Source organism: Dendrobates tinctorius, unplaced genomic scaffold, assembly GCF_039654945.1.
Source record: "Dendrobates tinctorius isolate UK_male_01 unplaced genomic scaffold, ASM3965494v1 ptg000079l, whole genome shotgun sequence".
NCBI lineage: Eukaryota > Metazoa > Chordata > Amphibia > Anura > Dendrobatidae > Dendrobates > Dendrobates tinctorius.
The window spans coordinates 30,847,612-30,868,886 of NW_027361747.1; positions in this window are offsets into that span (position 1 = coordinate 30,847,612).

Genomic DNA, 21,275 nt, shown 5'->3' on the forward strand with positions numbered 1-21,275 from the left:
CCTATATCGTGTGCTGGAACCACAAAAGTTTTTTTTTTCACCACAGTTCTTTCCAGTACAGGCTAGAACTAATGAGATGGAAAAATTTCAGGAATGCGTTGAGACCGATATTAAAAAACTATTAAACAATTCTGACAACGATTTACCTGGATTTAATCTTACATCTAATGAGAGAAAAGCTTTGAAAAATTTGAAATCTAACCCTGATATCATAATTAAAATGTCTGATAAAGGGGGCTCGGTTGTGATTATGAATTCAGGTGATTATCTTACAGCAGTGAACGAGATGATCTCTAAGGATACTATTTTCACTGGTTTACAAGGAGATCCTACCGTTCCTTTTCTCAGCAAATGTAAATCAATCATTGATGATGGGGTTAAACAAGGTTTCTTTACTAAAAAAAGTCAGAATATCTTTTGATTGACAATCCTGTCATTCCAATTCTACATGCACTACCTAAAACACATAAGAATGTATTTCCCCCTCCCATGCACCCAATAGGCATAGGTTCAATGAATGAATGGGTCAGTGGTTGGATTCGGTTCTCCAGTCTTTAGTGCATCGTATTCCAGGGTTTGTAAAAGATACAAAAGCGTCTTAGGTATTTTTCACAATGTTTCTTGGCACACTAATTGGACATGGCTTACATGTGACGTAGTTTCCCTATACGCGTGTATTCCCCATAACATTGCAATGTCAGCAGTACGTTATCATCTATGCAAATATAGATCATATTGTATGGAACTACAGAACTGCATTGTTGCGGTGTTACAATTTTTGCTGTCCCACAATTATATCTTACTCAATGAGAAATTCTATCTACAGAATAGTGGTGTGTCGATGGGGGCCAAGTTTTCCCCTTCGGTCGCTAACTTGGTGATGGCATGGTGGGAGGAGCTGTTTATTTTTGATGTAAATAATCCTTTCTTGGAAAACATCGCATTGTATATAAGATACATAGATGACCTGCTCATCATATGGAAGGGTGACGTCTGCCTCATTCCTCTTTTTATTGATTATATTAATGTTAATCAATTTAATTTGAAATTTACACATAGTTTTGATAGGTCTACAATTTGTTTTTTAGATCTTCATTTAATTGGGATACCACAACAGTGCATTTCCTCCTCCACGTATCGCAAAGAGGTTGCTGGCAATACAATCTTGCATGCACATTCCTTCCACCCCGCTCACACAATTAAGGCGATTCATAGAATCATAGAATCATAGAATCGTAGAGTTGGAAGGGACCTCCTGGGCCATCTGGTCCAACCCCCTGCTCAAAGCAGGATCCGCTAAATCATCCCAGTCAGATGTCTGTCCAGTCTCTGCTTAAAGACTTCCATTGAAGGAGAACTCACCACTTCTCGTGGCAGCCTGTTCCACTCATTGATCACTCTAACTGTCAAAAAGTTTTTTCTAATATCTAATCTGTGTCTCCTCCCATTCAGTATCATCCCATTGCTTCTAGTCTTTCCTTGTGCAAATGAGAATAAAGTTGATCCTTCTACAATGTGACAGCCCTTTAGATATTTGTAGACAGCTATTAAGTCTCCTCTCAGTCTTCTCTTTTGCAAACTAAACATTCCCAAATCCTGCAACCTTTCCTCATAAGACAGGGTTTGCAGACCGGTCACCATTCTGGTCGCTCTTTTCTGAACTTGCTCTAGTTTGTTGATGTCTTTTTTAAAATGTGGTGCCCAAAACTGGACACAATATTCCAGATGAGGTCTGACCAAAGAGGAGTAGAGGGAAATAATGACTTCACGTGATCTAGACTGTATGCTTCTGTTAATACATCCTAGAATTGCATTTGCCTTTTTTGCTGCTGCATCACACTGTTGACTCATATTCAGTCTGTGATCTATTAGTATACCCAAGTCTTTTTCACATGTGCTGTCACTTAGCCCTATTCCTCCCATTCTATATATGCTTTTTTCATTTTTATTGCCCAGATGTAGTACTTTGCATTTCTCCCTGTTAAAAACCATTCTGTTAGTTGCTGCCCACATCTCCAGTTTATTTAAATCTTTTTGAATCCTCTCTCTCTCTTCTCTAGTATTAGCTATCCCTCCTAGCTTTGTGTCATCAGCAAATTTAATCAGTTTACCCTCAATTCCTTCATCTAAATCGTTGATAAAGATGTTGAACAATACAGGGCCCAGGACAGAGCCCTGTGGTACCCCACTTGAGACATTCTTCCAACTGGATGTGCAGCCATTTACGACCACTCTTTGGGTCCGATCACTAAGCCAGTTATGAATCCACCTAACAGTTGCCTTGTCCATTCCATACTTAGTCATTTTTTCGATAAGGATTGTATGAGAGACTTTGTCAAATGCTTTGCTGAAGTCAAGATATACTATATCTACAGCATTTCCTTGATCCACCCAATCAGTGATACCGTCATAGAAGGAAATTAAGTTAGTCTGACATGACTTATTAGTTACAAACCCATGCTGACTCTGTTTAATCACTTCATTCTTATCCAGGTATTGATATACATGTTGTTTAATAATTTGTTCAAAGATCTTTCCTGGTATAGAAGTCAGACTCACCGGCCTATAGTTGCCTGGGTCCACCTTCTTCCCCTTTTTGAAGATAGGAACAACATTTGCTCTTCTCCAGTCTTCTGGCACTTCTCCTGTTCTCCAAGAATTTTCAAAGATTATGGAGAGGCGTTAAAAAATTTCTTCTGCTATCTCCTTCAGTACTCTAGGGTGTAATTCATCTGGACCTGGAGACTTGAATTCATTTAGGTTAGCTAAGTGTTTCCTCACTATCTTTCTGTTTATAGATATCCTGGATTCTTCTATTCCCTTAATAGGACAGTGAATAACAGTTGATGTTACATTTCCTTTCTGAGAGAAAACAGATGCAAAATAGGAATTTAAAAGTTCAGCCTTCTCAACATCCTGTCTTACCATTTCATCATTTTCATCCTGTAAAAATCCTATAGCATCTTTGACTTTTCTTTTACTTTTGACATATCCCCAAAATCCTTTATTATTGCTTTTGACATCTTTTGCAAGCCTCAATTCATTTTCAGCTTTAGCTAATCTGATTTGTGCCCTGCAGGTTCTGCAAACAGCATTATATTCTTCTTTAGATATGCCTCCCTCTTTCCATTTTATAAACATTTTTTTCTTCCTTTTTAGCATGTGCTTAAGTTCTGTGTTCATCCATCCTGGTTTCCTTAAATGCTTCCTATTCTTCCCTCTTTTCAGAATTGTTAACAACTGTGCTTTGACAATTTCATTTTTCAAGATTTCCCATCCTTCCTGGACATTTTTGTCTTTAAGGATATCCAGCTATTGGATCCCTCCAATTCTCTTTCTGAATCCTTTAAAATCTGCCTTTCTGAAATCTAACCTTGACGTCTGAGTCTTCACAGGTCTGTGGGTGAATTAATTAGAGCGAAGAGAAATTGCAGTGAAATTTCGTCTTTTGACAGAGAATTTATTTCTATAAAAAATCGTTTAAATAAACGTGGCTATCCAAACTGGACTATATATAGAGCAGCTAAATATCGTAAATAACAAAACAAGGGAAACATTACTCAAACCGAAATCTAATATATAAAGCTCAAAGTGTGTATGTATGTGTGTATGTGTGTGTGTGTGTATGTTTGTTTGTATGTCCGGGATAGGCATCCGCACCGTCGCAGCTACAGCCACAAAATTTGGCACAGTCACACGTCTGGACCCCGAGAGCGTCCTAAGCTATGTTGTGAGGCGAAATTTTAATCCCGCGCGTTCCAATTCACCAAACAATTTTGCCCCTATCTACATACTGAGGGAAAAAGCGTGTGTGCGTCAAGCCCCGCCCCTCGTTGTGATGTCACAATGCCCCTATTTGCATACTGGGGAAGCAGTGTGTGCGCACCAAGCCCCGCCCCTCATTATGATGTCACAATGGTTGCCATGGCGACGCTGATGTCATCAAAGGTTGCAAGCCTCGCCACCCCTCATTATGATGTCATAATGGTTGACTATGAGATGGAGGATGTGTGATGAGTATATGGGCACCGGACTATGGGATGGAGGATATGTATGATGGGTATATGGGAACGGCACTATGGGATGGAGGATATGTATATGGGCACGGGACTATGGGATGGAGGATATGTATGATGGGTATATGGGAACGGGACTATGGGATGGAGGATATGTATGATGGGTATATGGGCACTGGACTATGGGATGGAGGATATGTATGACGGGTATATGGGCACGGGACTATGGGATGGCGGATATGTATATGGGTACGGGACTATGGGATGGAAGATGTGTGATGGGTATATGGGCACTGGACTATGGAATAGAGGATATGTTTGACGGGTATATGGGCACGGGACTATGGGATGGTGGATATGTATATGGGCACGGGATTATGGGATGGAGGATGTGTGATGGGTATACGGGCACTGGACTATAGGATGGAGGATATGTATGACGGGTATATGGGCACGGGACTATGAGATGGCGGATATGTATGATGGGTATATGGGCACTCGACTATGGGATGGAGGATATGTATGATGGGTATACGGGCACGGGACTATGAGATGAAGGATGTGTGATGGGTATATGGGCACTCGACTATGGGATGGCGAATATGTATGATGGGTATATGGGCATGGGACTATGGGATGGAGAATATGTATGATGGGTATATGGGCATGGGACTATGGGATGGAGAATATGTATGATGGGTATATGGGCATGGGACTATGGGATGGAGGATGTGTGATGGGTATATGGGCACTCGACTTTGGGATGGAGGATATGTATGATGGGTATATGGGCACGGGCCTATGGGATCGTGGATATGTATGATGGGTATATGGGCACGGGACTATGGGATGGAGGATAATTATAATTTTCTATTTTTCTATAACTAACCACAGTTAGTTACTATGCCCGGGCAGCGCCGGGCTCTTCAGCTAGTGTCATAATAAAAATAGAACTCAACAAAATGATAGTCCCACACTGGTTCTTACCTATAGTCCATAAGAAATCAGTAAAATAATTAATAATTTACATTTACTCCGCAATGATGATGTTATGGACAAGCTACTAAAAAATGGATCAGGATTGTTTCTAGGAGAGCCTCAACTTTGGGGAATTTTTTATCTCCTAGTTTATACAGTACAAATAAAAATAAAAATAAAAACTGGTTATCGGTAATGGGCTACCACAGTCTCCCTGTAAAACGTGCACCTTTTCATTCAAAACCCTATCCTTTTTTGATTCCTCAAACAACAAAGAATATAAAATAAAACATTTTCTGAACTGTAATTCAAACTTTCTTGTTTATATTGTGGAATGTACACACTGCAACATAAAATATGTGGGTTCGACCATTCCCAGATTAAAGGATAGGATTCGGGAGCACCTGCATGATATTGTTCAGCCCACAACCCGCAATATATCCAATGTGTCGAGGTATTTTGTGTCTTTTCATAATAGGGATCTTTCTTTCATTAAAATGTATGCTATAGAACAGATTAAAAAAAGAACTAGAGGTGGAAATAGAGAAAAATTACTAAGAGACAGAGAGGCATTTTGGATTTACCTTCTTGATACACGAACACCTATGGGTATGAATTTGAGGAAAGAGTTCATGCTTTATTATTAATCATATTCATATAAAGATTTTTTGTTGTTTTATTGTTGACGTGATATATTAATTTAATATCATGTATACGTCATTCATATTTGTGTTTTTGTCCTTTTGGATACATTACTGTTTTTTTTTTTCTCTGTGCCTATTTTAAATAATTAATTTTGTGCACCTGTGCACTTTCTTGATATTCTGCTGTGTTAGCTCTTTGGGGTTATTCTGAGTCTAAGAGCATATACCGCTTGAAACGCGTACAGAACCTCCTGGGCACTCTTTGTGCGGCTATCCCATGTCAGGGTAAAAACTGCAATGATGACTATAGCAGCCATACTTGTATTTTAATGAAATTAATAAAGAAAATTTTGGATTTTACTCCTTGAGCGGGACTTTCCTTTTTCTATGAAATGTAAAAGGTGCCATATTCGAGTATGACAAACCAATCAATTCGCAGTTACACAGAATCTGCAGCTCCTGCACCTGCTTTATTTCTATTTCTCTTATCACTTAAATCCATGTATTAATATAAATAGATGACCACTTCCATTTTCTATGTTATTCAGTGCTGCAGTTGTACACCACACTCCATTTATAGTAGCCGTCTAGTGTGTTAGGCCTTTCTCTCTATTTCTCTAATGATGAGGTATGTGCCCTTACCTCCTCTCCCTAGGATGTAAAATGGCCACTGCTTTCCATGTCTCATCTTTGATGTTGGCTTCTCATTGGCTGGTCTAGGCCATGCGATGTGATAGTGACAATGTATTATGGGGAAGCCCAAGGGGCTGTGCTTAACATTGTGACTGATATAAACTTTGACATTGTGTGAAATGGCGCCAGGCATTTATTTGACGATTCACAGGACTCAAATTGCAAGTTGTTTAAATCCACAGAGAACTGTGAATTTCATGAAAGTTTTTGGACATTATAAAATGTTTTAGGACATATTATGTAAAGTTCCATAACCCATTACAGGACAGCTTGACTACAGAATTTACCCTTAGGCCTCGTTCACATGTTCAGTATTTGGTCAGTATTTTACCTCAGTATTTGTAAGACAAACCCAGGAGTGGAACAATCAGAGGAAAAGTATGATAGAAACACATCGCCACTTCTGTATTTATCACCCACTCCTGGTTTTGGCTTACAAATACTGAGGTAAAATACTGACCAAATACTGACCTTGTGAATGTGGCCTTACAGCTCTTTTTCATAGTATGTTTAAATTTGAAGTTTACTTTTCACCCTTGATGTTTCAAAGGGTGATATGTGCTTTAAATCAGCATCAGTTGCCCAGATAAATCTGCACCATTTGATGCGAATGATGCTGTTTTTCAGAAAAATCCTATATGTATGTATGATGGGAGATATGTGTCTCATAAATGGCTTGTCTCCATAATGTAAGGCATAACAAATATTGTTGTATTATTATTGTTTGAAGGACCTGTGGTGAGGTCACAGTCATGTGACCAATCAGCTGCTAGGTTCGTGTGTGTGGCTACACCCTTATAATGTGGCCTGCTCTTGAACCAGGCAGCTGTATGTGAGGGGGTATACACCTCCTGTGTGCACTGAGGCTCGCAGACTGAGCCTGAAGGAAAGGACATATGATGCTATTTTGTCTCCTGAACTGATGGCTGTTTATTTTGGTGACGTGCAGTTTGGTTTATTATGTAATAAACCGCATGAACTTAAAGGGAACCTGCCTCCTGACTGTCTCCCGTCGCACCTAAGCGAGTAGTATCCCTACAATTGGTGCCTGACGTGCGGGCAGATTTCCCAGCAGAGACTGACTTGAGACCGTTGCTGCATGTCCTGGGTAAAGTTTCAGGGAGGCAGCAAGCTCTAACAGGAATAATGGAGGACCTGCTGAAACACCTGGTCCAGGCCCAGACACAGCAACAGGAGGCCAACATGCTGTTCTTACAGCAGCTCCAGCAGAGCCAGCAGGAGCAGCGACAGCAGAGCCAGCAGGAGCAATGGCAGCTGATGCAGCTTCTGGCAACTGCCATCCAGGAGGGCAGGACAAGCGCCCCAACCCCAGGTCCGGCTGATGCCACCAACGTCATGAAGGTGGCAAGACGCGCATTTCAAAAAATGACCCCTGAGGATGATGTGGAGGCCTTTCTGACGGTGTTTGAGAGGGTGGCTGAGAAGGAAAAACTTCAGCCAGAGTGGTGGGCAGAGGTACTGGCCCCATACCTAACGAGGGAGCCCCAGAAGGCATACTTTGACCTGACTGTTCAAGACGCCAGAGAGTATCCCAAATTAAAAGCGGAAATTCTCGCACGCTTGGGGGTAACAATGACTACCAGGGCACAGTGAGTTCATCGCTGGGCCTATCACCGGGACAAACCCCCGCGCTCCCAAATGTTTGACGTGTTGCACCTGGTCCAGAAATGGCTGCAGCCAGAGTCGGCTTCCCCTGCACAGATGGTAGAGCGAGTCATGATGGATTGGTTTGTGCATTCTCTGCCGAGACCTCTACAGACTTGGGTTGCCCAGGGTGCTCCCCAGAATGTCGATGAACTGGTAGGACTGGTCGAGAGATACCAGGGGATGGAAGGCTACTTGGGGAAGCAGCCCATTCTGTATTGGGGGTCCCAACAAGGGGCGGAGTCCCAAAAAGGGGTGGGTCATCCAAGGTCAAAATGGGCGGGGGAGGCGGTGCCCAAGGTCCCCACGGGTGATATTGTTCGCTGGAAGTGCCATGGGCCTGGACATATAGCTGCCCGTTGTTTCCAGACCACCGAGCAGATGGACTGCAGCGTGGGACGCCGTAGTTCATACTACGCATATCCAGCTTGCAGTGTGAATTCGCCACGTAACGAGGGGCCACAAGCGTGTCCCGTGAAGGTGAACGGGCGAGCTGCAATGGCGCTTCTAGACTCCGGGAGCTTGGTGACCCTTGTGAGGGCCAGTTTTCCTCTCGACCTACTCCCTGGTAAAAAGATTGGTGTTCGGTGCATACATGGCGATGCAAAGGACTACCCTATGGCCAGGGTGAATATTGAAACGGTGCATGGCACCGAGTCACATGAAGTTGGCGTTGTTCGAGATTTGTTGCATCCTACAATTGTTGGCTGGGATTTCTGTCTGTTTTGGGACTGTGGGGGAAGGGTTCTGAGTGTGCTAGCAAGAGCAGGGAACCAATCCACCCCAATGAGGTATCGCCACCACCAGAGGCAGACTGGTTTCCTTTTTGTGTGCTTGTTGGGGATGAAGAGGAAGGGTCCCCTGTACCTGACATCCCAGAGTTAGGGGTGGCCGTGGAGAATTTTGGGACTGCCCAACATAGGGACCCCACGCTAAGGGAATCCTTTAACAATGTCACCATCATTAATGGGGTTGCACAAGAGCCGGGAGCAGACACAAGGTTTCCCTATTTTATGTTGAGTGGGGAATTGTTGTACTGGGTCACGAAAATAAGGGAGGAGGTGGTAAAGCAGTTAATAGTACCAGGCCACTATAGACGGAAAGTGTTGGACATGGTCCATTCACACATCTTGGGGGGACACCTGGGGGTGGAAAAAACGCAGGAACGGATTGTACAGAGGTTCTATTGGCCTGGGTGTCACTGGGAAATAGCAAACTATTGCAGGTCCTGCCCGACATGTCAGTTAACTGCCCCCACATCTCATTTTCGGAACCCTCTTGTGCCACTGCCCATTATTAAGGTGCCATTTGAGAGAATTGCCATGGACTTGGTCGGTCCCTTAGTTAAATCAGCTCGGGGCCATCAGTATATATTAGTCATTCTGGACTATGCCACATGCTATCCTGAGGCCATTCCCCTGAGAAACTCCTCCGCGAAGAGTATAGCCCGCGAGCTGGTCCATGTGTTTTCCCGGACGGATTTGCCGAAGGAGATCCTAACCGACCAGGGGACACCTTTTATGAGCAAGGTGATGAGGGAATTGTTCAGTCTTGCAAATCTCCCAGTTGAGGACTTCAGTGTACCATCCGCAGTCAGATGGCCTTGTTGAGAGGTTTAACAAGACACTGAAGAGCATGCTGAGAAAAGTTATAGAGAAAGATGGCTGAGACTGGGATTGTCTCTTACCATATTTACTGTTTTCTATCCGTGAAGTTCCCCAGGCCTCCACGGGGTTCTCGCCCTTCGAGCTTCTGTACGGCCGGCATCCACGAGGTCTCCTAGATATAGCCAAGGAAACCTGGGAAGCCGAAGTCACGCCCCACAGAAGCGTCATTGAGCATGTGGCACTGATGCAGCAGAGGGTTGCGAAAGTGATGCCCATTGTTAAAGAACATCTCTACCAGGCACAAGAGGCTCAGGCCAGGGTCTACAACTGATCAGCCAGAGTGAGGCAGTTCAATCCGGGAGACCGAGTTCTCGTGCTAATCCCGACGGTGGAGAGTAGATTCTTGGCCAAGTGGCAAGGGCCATATGAGGTGGTGGAGTAGCTGGGAGACGTAAACTACAAGATCCACCAACCCAGAAGATGGAAGCCATATCAGGTTTACCATGTCAACCTCATCAAGCCGTGGCAAGATAGAGAGCCAGCGGTAACTCCATGCTTGCTGCGTAGCCTAGAAGGGGAGATTGGAGCGGTTACCATAGCGGAGACGCTATCAAAGGTCCAGAAACAGCAGTGCAGGGAGTTACTCCAGAAAAACAGCGACCTGTTCTCAGAGTTTCCGGGGTGCACGAAGGTGGTGGAGCATGAAGTTCTGACCGAGCCACATGTGCGGGTGAACGTGAAACCGTATCGTATTCCTGAGGCCAAGGAGGTGCAGCGTATGTTGAAAATCGGGGTCATTGAGGAATCCAAGAGCGGCTGGTCGAGCCCGATTGTCCTGGTCCCAAAACCTGATGGTGAATGGAGGTTCTGCAATGATTACCGGAAGCTGAATGAGGTCTCCAAGTTCGACGCTTATAATAATAATAATCTTTATTTTTATATAGCGCTAACAAATTCCGCAGCGCTTTACAGTTTGCACACATTATCATCACTGTCCCGATGGGGCTCACAATCTAAATTCCCTATCAGTATGTCTTTAGAATGTGGGAGGAAACCGGAGTACCCGGAGGAAACCCACGCAAACACGGGGAGAACATACAAACTCCTTGCAGATGTTGTCCTTGGTGGGATTCGAACCTGGGACCCTAACCACTGAGCCACCGTGCCTGCAGGGAGCTCCGGATAGAATCCTTGCACCTCATAAGCTATACGCTGCCGCGTACCCGGATGATATCGTCATCTTTACCCCGGACTGGGAGTCTCACCTGGAAAAGGTCCAAGCCGTGTTTGATGCTCTAAGGGAGGTGGGGTTTTCACGTAAACCCAAAAAAGTGTGCCTTGGGTAAGGAGGAAGCAAAGTACCACGAATATGTAGTGGGGCGTGTTGAGATCAAACCCCAAATCAATAAAGTGGAGGCAAATCAAACATGGCCGAGACCTTTGTCAAGAAAGCAAGTTAAAGCCTTCCTGGGAATTGTGGGATATTACAGGAGGTTCATCCCAAACTTTGCCACAATGGCTGCACCTCTAACTGATCTGCTTAAGGGGACAAAGTCAGTGATGGTCAGCTGGTCCGAAGAAGCAAAGTCAGCCTTCCAAGAAATGAAGGGAGCTCTTTGTAAGCAACCTGTTTTGGTGGCCCCAGACTTTAAACGTGAATTTATCCTCCAGACAGATGCCTCAGATGTCGGGGTAGGAGCAGTCCTTTCCCAAGAGATACGTGGGGAGGAGCATCCTGTTCTCTACTTGAGTAGGAAGTTGACTTCTTGTGAGAGAAATTACTCAGTTGTAGAGAAGGAGTGTTTGGCCATAAAATGGGCAGTGGATACATTACGGTACTACCTGGTGGGACGGAAGTTTAGATTAATATCTGACCATGCCCCACTCAGGTGGATGAGGGAAACAAAGCTGGTTCTTAGCCCTACAAGACTTCAGCTTCCATGTAGAGCAGAGGGCCGGGAATCTACATGGGAATGCCGATGCCCTCTCCAGAATCCCTTGCCTGGTAGGTGAAAGTGCCAAGCCCCACGGCTTTAGGCAGGGGGGAGGTATGTGGCAGGGCTGAGGGTCGTGTAATCGATGGGAGATATGTGTCTCATAAATGGCTTGTCTCCATAATGTAAGGCATAACAAATATTGTTGTATTATTATTGTTTGAAGGACCTGTGGTGAGGTCACAGTCATGTGACCAGTCAGCTGCTGGGTTCGTGGGTGTGGCTACACCCTTATAATGTGGCCTGCTCTTGAACCAGGCAGCTGTGTAGGTGAGGGGGGTATACACCTCCTGTGTGCACTGAGGCTCGCGGACTGAGCCTGAAGGAAAGGACATATGATGTTATTTTGTCTCCTGAACTGATGGCTGTTTATTTTGGTGATGTGCAGTTTGGTTTATGACGTAATAAACCGCATGAACTTTAAGGAAACCTGCCTCCTGACTGTTTCCCGTCGCACCTAAGCTAGTAGGATCCCTACAGTATGCTAAAGGGTTTTTTGTAAGAATGTAAAAAAGTTTGTATAGAAGTGTTTTAACCCACACTGATCCGGCATCGATGCTATTGTAGTCTCTGCCATTCTTGGCACTTGCCTGTGGCGTCCTTGAGAATGTTTTTTATGTGCTTTATGTTTGTTTTAGATGCTTTTTACTGCAAAGAAAATAATGATCAGCATGGACCACCTAGTCATCTGTATTACAACCACAGGGGATTTAACATGATAGATTTGGGAGCCTAGAGATTTTTTTACTGCTTATTCTGTCATTTGTGAGGCAGAGAGAAGATCATTTTCAAATGATTATATTGATTTTAACATACAGAATTGACTGTTACAATGTTGTTACTGGAGTATTTCAGGATTAGGGTCCACAATTCCTTACCTTGCAGCTTTGCTGTTTCTTTAACACATGCACTTGTAAATGTAGACTTGTGTAGACAGGGACCGATGAAAGTGATGGCACTGGAGAGACATTGTTCTCTCTTTAGGAGGAGAGCAATAATAATAACAAATGAGAAAATATAAAAGAACTATAGACAATATTATTTGCTCTACTCTTGCTCTTGTTTAAATAGAGAATTGTTTGGTCTTTCAACACAACATCAGCATAACAGGCAAAGGTTGCTCATTATCTGCACATCCTAATTGTTTTCATATTGCAGAAGTGAACAGTCAGCAGTTATGCTAAATAATCAATAACATTTAAAGTAGACAATTGGGCTAATTGAGAATACTGTGTGTTTATAACCAATTAGAACAGTTCTAATAAAAAGGTTGGAATATTTGATGATATCTATTTAAGTCTCCTAAAAGTTTTATTTTTCCTCCTTTTAATCAAACAGAACATTTGAAAAGCTGAACATATTAAGGCTAGGTTCACTCTGGCTTCCGAACCTCCATCAAAAGTTCTGTTATTTTCATCAACAGAAAGATTGCAGCATGCTGCATTATTGTTTTGTTAAATTAAAAGATTACCTAGGGCAAATCAAATAGACTACATTATAGTCCATGAGATACGCCTGGCATAATTTGTGCCTGTCATGGGACTGGTTTGTTTCTTTCTGGAGATACAAATTTCTGTTCTTGTTGTGTATACTCAGGAAAACTTTTCTGTTAATATTTATTTTTAACACACTATATAACCTTAAAGTGGCTGCTCGGGACCTTGCATTGTTGTCTTAGCCTTAGGACAGGTCATCAATATCTGATCGGTGGTGATGAGCAGAAGTGCTCAGTTGCAAAACTTCAGAGCATAGCTTCGTAAACTGTTCCGTTTCAATTATGCTGTTGACAGAGCTGTGCTATAAAGCTGAACTGAACACCCACCACAGGCACCGGGAACACCTGATCAGCAAGGGTGACAGGTGTTGCACCCCAACTGATTAGATATTAATTATCGATTCTAAGGATAGCACATGAATGCAAAAGTCCCGGACAACCATTTTGAAAGATTTGATCAAGATAATAAACACAAGGTTGCCAAATATGTAGACCCAGTTAGGTATGGTTTTGCAGCTAACAACTTTTTTGCTTTTAAAATCTAGTTTTGGAAAGAAAGAAGGTATGTTTTTTTTCCAAAACTGTACAACCTGTTTGAAATCATAAAGTGGACCTACGACTAACATTTGACTTTAAGCGTATAACTATTGGGAAAACCAAAAACACTTATTTAGAGATGAACTATGTTGGTGTTGTAGGATGTCCCTATACATTAAGGGCAAAAAAAATCAATTTATAAATACCGCAATCTTTACTCTCAGTGCTGTAATGCAATGCAATCTTTCCTATCAGGGATGATTATTCACTGCCAAATCCTTAAGGCCCCCCATTCACATTGGGATAAATTTTTACAAACCCCCTAATATTATGAATCCTGTGATGCATGCACCAGCCACAAATGTCTCTTGTGATGCAAGCACCGGCCACAAATGTCCCCTGTGATGCATATACCAGCCCCAATGTCTCCTGTGATGTGTGCACCAGACCCCAATGTCTCCTGTGATGTGTGCACCAGACCCCAATGTCTCCTGTGGTGTGTTCACCAGACCCCAATGTCTCCTGTAATGTGTGCACCAGGCCCAATGTCTCCTGTGGTGTGTGCACCAGCCCCAATGTCTCCTGTGGTGTGTGCACCAGCCCCAATGTCTCCTGTGGTGTGTGCACCAGGCCCAATGTCTCCTGTGGTGTGTGCACCAGCCCCAATGTCTCCTGTGGTGTGTGCACCAGGCCCAATGTCTCCTGTGGTGTGTGCACCAGCCCCAATGTCTCCTGTGGTGTGTGCACCAGCCCCAATGTCGCATGTGATGTGTGCAGCAGACCCCAATGTCTCCTGTGATGTGTGCACCAGACCCCAATGTCTCCTGTGGTGTGTGCACCAGCCCCAATGTCTCCTGTGGTTTGTGCACCAGCCCCAATGTTCCCTGTGATGTTTGCACCAGACCCCAATGTCTCCTGTGATGTGTGCACCAGACCCCAATGTCTCCTGTGGTGTGTGCACCAGACCCCAATGTCTCCTGTGGTGTGTGCACCAGACCCCAATGTCTCCTGTGATGTGTGCACCAGGCCCAATGTCTCCTGTGGTGTGTGCACCAGCCCCAATGTCTCCTGTGGTGTCTGCACCAGCCCCAATGTCTCCTGTGGTGTCTGCACCAGACCCCAATGTTGCCTGTGATGCGAGCACCAGGAACACAAATTACTAAAAGAGGCATGATTTGGGGGCTGCTCTTTTTTCATTAAAAAAAAACATTAAAAGTCCGACACTGTGTTTTGCTATTAAATGGGCTTTTGTTTACTAGTAAGTTACTACTGAGTTGCTATCAGTTTCTATGGTGAGGTCACTTTGACATTACTAAGACTGTGCTTCTGTTAAAGAGCTTAACAGACAAACCTTAAGTAAAAGATTGTCTGTTTAGTGGTCAGTGTGAACATGCTCATACACGTTGCATGCTTTCCAACTTATATTCCAGTTAATTTCTTTTGGTTTTTGCTTTAGTATTTTTTGCAATCTCTGTAAATAAGAGCATGGCCTCCCTTTTTGAGCTAAATATTACTTTCATATAGCTCCCCATGACTGCGTGTCCAATAGTCGGGCCCTCGGTCCTGTTCATCTCTTATTTACATTTACTTCATTTGGTAAGGTTTGCATACTAGAGGCTAGGAATGTCCCAAGAAGGGTCACCTTGATGTGGCTTTTACGTTTTGTCTCTATCTTAGGTTTTGTCTGTTTAGTGGTTAATGTGAACATGCGCCTACACATTGCATGCATTCCCATTCCTTTATTACATTTTTTATAGGCAACATTGGCTGATTTATGGCTGATATACTTTTTAATTAATATATTCATACACAGACACCAGTACTGAAAGTCTACTATTTATGCACGACCTGGAACCTGCGTTACGTTTTCCTACTTTTTAAGCTATTTTCTCTTATTTCTTAATAGTTGAGGTGCAACTCCGTATTTGACCTCATGAATAATTTTTGTCCATTGTGAAATCAGCCACAATTGTTGCAATCATTTAGCATCACTTTCATTTCATATGGGCTCATTTACAATACAGCACAACACATCATTTCATTTAGAAAACTGTGGCAGCTCATTTCCAAACTAATTAAGTATCAACATGGGATAGTAGATATTATGAGGTGATAATGTTCCTGGCAGAACATATTGCCTAATTACATTATTCAAGCACTACCTTAAAGCAGCTAGCCAATCCATTATATAACTGCTGGTACAGGATGATACAAATTAGAGGTGTCCATTATAAATGAGAAAAATCTTGATCCACTAAATTTTTCAGGTTTAATCACTTAAATATGCCTTATGAAACTGTATTGTACCTTTGCAAAAAATCATATTAATTTCAAATCAAGATAATTGACATATGATTAAAATGAGTGAACGTTCACAGCCAACTTCATTTATAAAAACACATCCAAAATAAGGCAGGAAGCAAAATTATATGCTCATTACTTTACAGTATTATTTGCTGAATGTTCTTTCCCTAATTGTATTTGAAGCGCATATATAATTGAATAAGAAAACCCATTTCAAAATACCCAAATAATCAGATTAGACCAAAAGAAAAATCTTACAGAGTCCTGCCATCATCAAAGAAGACTCATAGATTTCATAAATATAATAATATTGTAGAGGAAAATAAATTGCGGCCCTTACCTGTGCATAAAATTCAGAGCCTTTATTTCCAAATAGAAAAAAATTACAGTGAAACTATATAGGATATAAGGTACACTGTGGGGCAAATTTGACTTAATTTTTAACTGTATATTATGATACTTCATGATGCCAATTACCCCTTTTTAAAGAATAATGTTACATTTTTGACTGAGAGAGAGTCTCTCTATGAGTAACACATGCATTTTCTTGCTATCCCTCACTCTGATTAGTTGCTGGAGTTTCCAAATAAAAGTTATTTTTTTGCTAATGTTTGATTCTCTCACATGATGGGTGGGGGTCCCAATGGTAGGATCCTCATTGATCAGTAAATTAATAGAACTACCGATGGAGTAATTTTGACTCCTCACAATTTTTATGTCTCTTTTGTGAATACTTTTTTCCAAATTCCGGCTTGAGATGCAGTGACTTTTACTCATTTAAGATGCGAAAAAAGATTTTGTGACAAAATTTACCTTTAATTACCAAAGGGAGTGATTTTGACTCCCTACTATATTTTGCTAGTCTTTGTTGCTAAATATTATTATTTCTTTTACTTTTCATTTACTTGTATGTTTAGAATAAGTTTAGAATAAATGTTGGCTTAGACTTAGAATAATTAGCATTTTTGCAAATATACTTGACATACACAGGATATATACAGGACATCCATCAGTGAACCAGTGAACTCTTGAGTGGACTATATAATTTTTGTAGAATACAGCCTGCAGTTTTGCTAATTGCTAATATGGCTAGAAGAAATGGGCTAAAGCCTGACGATATTCTTGCTATTTTGCATTCTATACCAGAGGATGAATCGGAATGCGAAACGGAGGAAAATCAATTTGATGCTGACACTGACGAAGATTTCACTCCTCAAAACGTTTCTAGTGAATCTGAAGATTCAGATGGAACAAACATATACTGAGTTACAAAACAAAAATACAAAATATTTAACAACTTTTTTCCAGATGTTGCAAGCTCATCAACTGGGGATCACGCTCGTGCGGCGTTGTTACCTCCCGACCATCCTCCAGGTCATGGACAGAAACAATCTGCAAAAGTCACAAAAATGTATCCTCAACAGATGATGGCGGTGGCGAAGGCAATGCAGCAACCAACACCGCCACAGAAGGCATTGATGAATCTCCAGGAATGCTTGTTTCAGCCAATGGAATTCGATGGAAACCTCTCGAGTAGAGTTGAGCGACTTTTGGTTTTTTAGGGTCGCATTTCGTTTCGTGAAACCCGACTTTTCCAAAAGTCGGGTCGAGCAAAATCGTCCGATTATAGGGAAAAGTCGGGGTCGTCACGAAACCAATGTAAGTCAATGGGGAATAAAAGTCGGCAGTGAGAGGAGGACAGGAAACACACCAACAGTGCCCATTTGAATGCCAAAAGCATCAATTCTTCTTACTTAAGCTTGTCAACCTTAATTAACTTCATAATATAAGTTACGCACTGAAAAATGGGTGTTATTTGGCTAAAGTTGTGGGGGGGAGGGCTGGCTGCAGGTTTTCATGTGCCCTGGGCGAAAGAGCGCCCCTTTAACACATACCACAACTCATCATGCTCCGATACGGCAGATAAATAGCGGTATAGTACAATGAAAAATACCTCACTTTTTACATCTCATGACGAGGCCCATCTATTTCTCCATACAGAATCATTGGTCCCATATAATGTTTGAAACAGTATATGATGAGCTCCACATAATGCTACAGTATATGTTGGTCCCCATGGATGAAGCTCCACTGTCTTATGGGCCCAAATAATGCTCCAAACATAATGGGCCCCATTTCTAATGCTCTAGTGTATAATGGGCCCTGTAAATGCTGCTCCAGTGTCTGATGTCCACCTTTGGAATGTTCCAGTGTATGGTGGGCCCCATCTATCATTCTCCAGAGTATAGTGCTCCCCAAAAATTGCTGTCCCAACATTGAAAACAATCAAATAAGTCTCCTCGCTAGGGAATCCCTGTACTTGTCTGGACAGGTGCTGTAGCTTGCTTAACAGCTCGCCAGCCGTTCTCACGCCCAGTATGGATTGCACGTGATTGCACAAAGGTTAGAAAGGTTACCGTATCCCTGGATAACATGTATGGATAGCGTACACATTCAAAATATATGTCTATACAGCATGAGGCAGGCTCAGACGGTGTTAGGCCCAGTATGGATTGCACGTCATTGCACAAAGGTTAGAAAGGGTACCGTATCCCTGGATAGCATGTATGGATAGCGTACACATTCAAAATATATGTCTATACAACATGAGGCAGGCTCAGACGGTGTTAGGCCCAGTATGGATTGCACGTCATTGCACAAAGGTTAGAAAGGGTACCGTATCCCCGGATAACATGTATGGATAGCGTACACATTCAAAATATATGTCTATACAGCATGAGGCAGGCTCAGACGGTGTTAGGCCCAGTATGGATTGCACGTGATTGCACAAAGGTTAGAAAGGGTACCGTATCCCCAGATAACATGTATGGATAGCGTACACATTCAAAATATATGTCTATACAGCATGAGGCAGGCTCAGACGGTGTTAGGCCCAGTATGGATTGCACGTGATTGCACAAAGGTTAGAAAGGGTACCGTATCCCCAGATAACATGTATGGATAGCGTACACATTCAAAATATATGTCTATACAGCATGAGGCAGGCTCAGACGGTGTTAGGCCCAGTATGGATTGCACGTCATTGCACAAAGGTTAGAAAGGGTACCGTATCCCCGGATAACATGTATGGATAGCGTACACATTCAAAATATATGTCTATACAGCATGAGGCAGGCTCAGACGGTGTTAGGCCCAGTATGGATTGCACGTCATTGCACAAAGGTTAGAAAGGGTACCGTATCCCTGGATAACATGTATGGATAGCGTACACATTCAAAATATATGTCTATACAGCATGAGGCAGGCTCAGATGGTGTTAGGCCCAGTATGGATTGCACGTCATTGCACAAAGGTTAGAAAGGGTACCGTATCCCCGGATAACATGTATGGATAGCGTACACATTCAAAATATATGTCTATACAGCATGAGGCAGGCTCAGACGGTGTTAGGCCCAGTATGGATTGCACGTCATTGCACAAAGGTTAGAAAGGGTACCGTATCCCCGGATAACATGTATGGATAGCGTACACATTCAAAATATATGTCTATACAGCATGAGGCAGGCTCAGATGGTGTTAGGCCCAGTATGGATTGCACGTCATTGCACAAAGGTTAGAAAGGGTACCGTATCCCCGGATAACATGTATGGATAGCGTACACATTCAAAATATATGTCTATACAGCATGAGGCAGGCTCAGACGGTGTGAGGCCCAGTATGGATTGCACGTCATTGCACAAAGGTTAGAAAGGGTACCGTATCCCCGGATAACATGTATGGATAGCGTACACATTCAAAATATATGTCTATACAGCATGAGGCAGGCTCAGACGGTGTTAGGCCCAGTATGGATTGCACGTCATTGCACAAAGGTTAGAAAGGGTACCGTATCCCTGGATAACATGTATGGATAGCGTACACATTCAAAATATATGTCTCAGGAGGCAGGCTCAGACGGTGTCAGGCACAGTATGGATTTGACGGCCCAGATTACACAGCGGAGGAGCAGGGAGAGGTAAAGATTGCAAATGCTGGGGCCCTGCCCAAGCAAGGGGGGCCCACACTTGGGCGTCGGTACTGGCACTGGGCCCCTCATAGTACAGCGGTGTGTCTGACGGCGGGTGTGCACCACCACCGTCAGAGACACTTGATTGCACTATGAGGGACCCTGTGCCAGAGCCAGCGCCCAAGAGTCGGCCTACCCACCTGTCCAGGGCAACGGCACTCGCACGGTGTCGTGCGCTAGGTGGTTACCCCGGCCATGGGGGGGAGGCAGCACAGTTAGGGAGTTTTAGAAAGTGGCATATGTTGATGTTGGACATTCAGCTGATGCAAAAGGCGAAATAGGTGAAGTACCAGGAAGAGGTGGACCAAAGCAAGCCATTTTTCTGTCACCCTATGTGTCATCAGGGGAAGGTGGGACAAAATCCTTGGAAACCCATGCGTGGTTCATTTTAATGAAGGTTAGATCATCCACATTTTGGGTTGACAGACGGGTCCTTTTTTCTGTCAGGATTGATCCAGCTGCACTGAAGACTCTTTCCGATAGCACACTTGCAGCTGGGCAAGCGAGCTCCTGTAAGGCATATTGGGCCAATTCAGGCCAGGTGTCCAGTTTAGCGGCCCAATAGTCAAAGGGGAATGACCTGTGTGGGAGAACATCGATATGGGAGGAAAAGTAGTTTGTAACCATAGTTGACAACTGCTGTCTCCTGTCACTTTCCATCGATGCAGTATTACCAGTTGTGTGAGCGGTATTTGAAAAATCAGTCCACAACATTGTCATGAAACCCCTGTCTCCAATGCCACTTCTGCTGTGTGCACCACGAACACCTCTGCCAAGCTGCCCCCGGCCCGTACGGCTCGTGTGAGAACCATCACCGCTGCTGTGTGCTGGGAATGCCTCAAGCAACCGATTTACCAGAGTTGCTTGTTTATTAGCCAATATTAGGTCAAGGTTCTCCTGTGGCATGATGTTTTGTAATTTGCCTTTATAGCGTGGATCCAGGATGCTGGCCAACCAGTAGTCGTCATCGTTCATCATTTTGGCAATGCGGGGGTCCCTTTTTAGGATCCGCAAGGCATAATCTGACATGTGGGCCAATGTTCCCGGTGTCAATGATGCACTGCGAGTGCTGGGTGGAGGAGCACTTTCTGGCAAATCCACATCCCTCCAGTCACGCACAAACCCTGTACCAGACCTTGCCACGCCAACATTTTCACTTGCCCCACGAGATGCATCCTCCTCCCCTAAGTAATCATCCCCATCATCCTCCTCCTCCTCCTCCTCTTCTTCCTCCACCTCGTCCAGGAGAGGTCCCTGAGCAGACAATGGCTGAATGTCATCAAGGATTCCCTCCTCCTCTTCCTCCTCATCAACA